Genomic DNA, 4,686 nt, shown 5'->3' with positions numbered 1-4,686 from the left:
GGATACGTTGTTTGATCCAATTTTTGCAAACGGAAAAAAATTAAGAAAACGAAAGTAATTAAATTTGAATGTATATCCAAATCATCGATTATTTCTTCAAGTGCTTCTGATTCTAACAATTGGTTTCTTCATCTGGTGGTGAAACTGGTCAGTTTTCAATCTATAACCGAAATTTAATGCAACATGTGCACCCAAAACAGCATTACAATTTATAATCCAACAAGGAGCTTCAGATAAAAATGATTAATTAAATAACCAATTACAGCATAATTGAGAGAGAGAGAGAGAGAGAGAGAGGTGATAAAGCCAATTGCATATTGATACATTTGAGAAATTAAGCCAATTTACAGGACTCTAAACGTTACCATTGATTCAAAGTTGTGAGCGACAGCGCGGGGCGGAAGGACAAAGGACTAATTGACGAAGGAAGTGCATAGGAATTCAAGCCGTCGAGGTATTGAGTTATTTGGATTTGGAGTCTGGGTGAGAAAAGGAAGATGTGGCTGGAGTTCGCAGAGAAAGTAAGAAGGAAAGAAGGGGAGCTTAAATGCTTCTGTAAGTATTCCCGGTCCTGGAAGAAAGTGGATAACCATGAGTTGCCACCAATTATCCCTTTTAAAAAAATAAAAATAAAAAAATAAAAAAGGGGAGGGGGGAGAGAAAAAAAACAGAGAGAAGAGGGAGAGAAGTGAAAGAAGGCATACGGCTGGGGGAAAGAAAAGAAGAAAGAAGAGAGAAGGGTGCTAGGATTTATATTGGGGATTGGAATTGGGTTTGGAAAGGTGGGCTTGGAATTTGATGTTAGAATTGTGCTTATAAAATAAAAATATTAAACATAAATAAATAAATAATGAATATATATTAGTTCACTTCGGTTCGGTTTCCGAACCCCTAAAGTCAAAACCGAATTCTTAAATAAAATTTAAAATTATAAAGAATTGTAATATCCTAAATTATAAGAATTAAATCCCTTCAACCATTGGTCATATGTACTAAGTTCTTGATCGCTGCTTGGAGCCATGCAAATGATTACTCGATCGTTGGTCGTATGTACCAAGTTCTCGATAGTTGCTTAGGGCCATGTAATATTGCACGCAGCAGAAATATGAAAGACTGCAGTTCATCTCACGGTACTCTCTCTCTCTCTCTTTCTCTGTCTTACACACACAGGGCGCAGAAATATGAAATTTCTTTCAATTGTGCAAGTTTGAAAAGATGAAAGATTTAAGGTAATAGCAGATGTGATTGTTCAATGAATCTTTAGTTTGTGCATCACTTGAAATCTCAAAGAGAGGGAATTATCGATCGCTTGATCAATGAATCTTTGGATGGATCGGTATGCAAGTTATGCCGAGTGAGGTGTTTCTTGTGGTTGTCTCTATTCACAGGTTATATTTTCTCTAGCTAATGGATTTTATTTGGGACAACTAGATATTGTATCTGTTTGGGAATCTTTGGTCTAAGCACTTTGAGGATGTCCCTTTAGTGTGCCTTCGTCTTAACTGGGCTGGATTTTTGTATAGAGTGGTGCTGGAGTTCTGCTTTTAATTTCTCCCCTATGTGAGCTTCATCTCTTACAAAGAAAAAGAAAGACTGCAGTTCTGTGAACAAATCCTTGGTGTTCTAGAAGAGGATTATATCATTAAGTGCATGCATCAGCTGGATAAGGTTCCGAAAAAATCATGATGCTCAGATCCTAAACTGTGCACTTTATTCCAGGTTACGGATGGAATATTCTTGGAAGAACCTGGTTCTAGTGCTGTAGCAACTATTGAGAACAAAAAGGTTTCTGTTGGGACTTTGTAATGGGTTCAAAGGTAATTACAGGGTATAATGGAATATAATAGTTTGTATCATTGCATATTTGAATGTGAATGTGCTTCTTGTAAAGGTGTAATGCTGATAGGCATTGGCCCTGGACCATTGTTAAGAGAATTTAGAATCCTATTATTGAAAATTTAGATTCATATAGGACAACATAGAGTGTTGTCTATGATCATGATGAACTCCTTAGGATATAAATAACAATGTACATGGAGAAGTAATGCTTGACAGATTCAACTTACAGGAGCACTAAAATGAAGTTCTATAAGTAGCACAATTTGTAGAAAACAGAAGCAGCTTAGAGAGACTAAGAAGATATAGGGGTACTTCAACAGATGCTTATTTCTTTCTCCAATTTGACTTTGGCTTACAAAAGTGTGCCTTATTTTCTATAGGTTTTTGGCATCAAAACGACTTTAAAAGAAAATCCTAAAGATTCATTAAAGATATGTAGAATCTTAGAAAACTTTTAGGGCTCATTTGGTGTTAGGGAATTGAAGGTATATTGAAGGCAACCAAGGGCGCATGTTTTGTTAAATTTAGGGATCTCAATTAACAGATTTTTGGTTCATGGACCAATTCTAAATGTTACTCTTGATTGTTTGCCGAACTCTTAAATGACCCCAGAAGATGGATTGACTATTTTGCTTACCATGGAAATTAATTTTGGGAACCAAAGGCTTAGTTGTTTTCATCTTCCAAATAAGATATCTTTTGTTTTTTTTTTCCTTCTTAATATGGCAAATAATTTAATCTTGGATCATGTATTGAGGTCCCATTGAAAAACTAAATATATGCAGGCATGGAGTTACCCATTTGAAGAAGTAGAAGCCCATACGAGTCAATCTATTGTATATGTTGGCATTGATAGTACTCTTGCCGGTCTCATTTATTTTGAGGATCAGATAAGGGTAGATGCTGGACAAGTTGTTAAATCTTTATCTAAGCAAGGATCGATGTATACATGCTATCTGGGTACAAAACAATAACGCGGAGTACATCGCGTCTGCTGTTGGTATTCCGATAGAGAAGGCAAGGAGTTCTTAATTACTTCTTTCTTTGATGGGAAACAAAAATTTTATCAATTTGGAAAAATGTAAAAAATCGTGAAACAACTTCAAGCAGAACACCAAAAGCTTGTCCTCTATCCTTTATTTTAATTTATTTTTTGAAATGAAAAAGATTTTTAATAATATCATAAACAATACAACTTTTGGATAAGGTATCCACAATCTGTATACCTAGCCTATAATACAAAAACCTCAAGACTTGAAACCTAAACTTAATCACAGCTGCTAACACATTCGTCATTATAGAAGAGTGAGAATACTCAATCCCTAAACTCATTTGAAACTGATGCCCAAATAGTTGCCCGGTATCAAACTGGATCCCATATTTTTTTTTCTCTATCGAATTTAATTGTATAGCCTATGATGTGGGTTGCAGGTGATATCTGGTGTTAAACCGACGGAAAAGAAGAATTTCATAATGGAACTTCAGAAGGATCAGAACGTCGTAGCAATGGTTGGTGATGGAATTAATTATGCTGCAGCATTGGCTTCATCGCATGTTGGAATTGCCATGGGTGGTGGTGTTGGAGCTGCTAGTGAGGTGTCTTCTATTGTGCTATTGGGCAACAGACTTTCATAGGTAATTTTCTTAAAAATATAACATTGTAGTAGGATTATTTGCACGAACACCTCCCAGGTTGTTTTTGAAAGCAGAAATAGGTATCGGATTCTGCGATATTATTTTTGGAAACCAAACTATAGAGGATTACATGCTGTTGTAGCAAAATTTTCTTTTAGACGTTTACCATCCGCAACTATGAATGAATAATTGAAGAGTGCAGCGGAATTCTTTTCACCATCTATAAAGGATTTTTGAAAATTTTGCATAATGTTGATTGGTGGAGCACTGATGGAAAAGGTAGTTATCTTTCTTTTCATATAATAAGCACTGTTGTGTAGGATATTTGATCTTCACAATTTCTTGCAGTTACTTGATGCCTTGGAGCTGAGCACGCTAACTATGAAGACTGTCAAGCAAAATCCTGATGCCAGCACTTGATCTTGCTCCATCTTTGACCTCCCAGCCACTTTGCCCAGCCGATACCAAGTAGCTTGATGTATCAAACCTAGAAGATAGTTATTGTAGTTTTTCCTATTTTTGTTCGGACATCTTGTATGTACATTTTCATATATTTTATAATTAAATACTTTTTCTTGGTTTATTAATTATTGTTTAAAATTTAATTACAATATTTATTAAAAAGTAAATAAAAAATATTTTTGCCATTAAGTCACTTTGCGCGACGCACGCACGTCGCTCAAAGTGGCTTTGCATGACGTAGGACGCGCGTCACGCAAAGTGGCTTTGCACGACGTAGGAAGTGCGTCGCGCAAAGTATCTTTGCACGATGTAGGCCGTGCGTCACGCAAAGCCACTTTGCACGACGCATGTTATTTCTTTGTCACACAAATCCTACCATCACTGCCTTGGCGCGACGGTTAGCGCGCGACGAAGGTTGCATCGCGCAAACCCTTAGGCAACGATTTTTGACTTTGCTTGACGAATGTACGTACGTCGCGCAAAGTGTTTTTTTCTACTAGTGCCAACATATATAGAGAGAATTACACCCGTTAGACACATCCTTTGATTTGAGTTTATCTTTTCACCATGGGATACAACACATTGCAGCAGTATGTCCAATGGACATATTTGATACAAAACACCTCTTACCTGAAGGATCATGAAACATGTCTTTTTGGCAACAATCAAAAGATGCATGTTCAAATTGAAGAGATGTGTTTTTTGGATCAATAACCCAATCCCATTCCCTGTCAGTCAAACAGCTGCATA

The 4,686-nt window shown here is 36.5% G+C and overlaps 1 pseudogene; it reads left to right on the top strand.

The window, feature by feature from the left end:
• The first annotated feature begins 1,025 nt into the window (after positions 1–1,025).
• LOC126589743 (copper-transporting ATPase PAA1, chloroplastic-like) lies at positions 1,026–4,057 on the top strand (annotated as a pseudogene).
• The last annotated feature ends 629 nt before the right edge of the window (positions 4,058–4,686 follow it).

Source organism: Malus sylvestris, chromosome 11 (genome assembly GCF_916048215.2).
Source record: "Malus sylvestris chromosome 11, drMalSylv7.2, whole genome shotgun sequence".
Lineage (NCBI taxonomy): Eukaryota > Viridiplantae > Streptophyta > Magnoliopsida > Rosales > Rosaceae > Malus > Malus sylvestris.
Note: the sequence above shows the minus strand (reverse complement) of the source record. Positions and strands in the feature narration are given on the sequence as shown.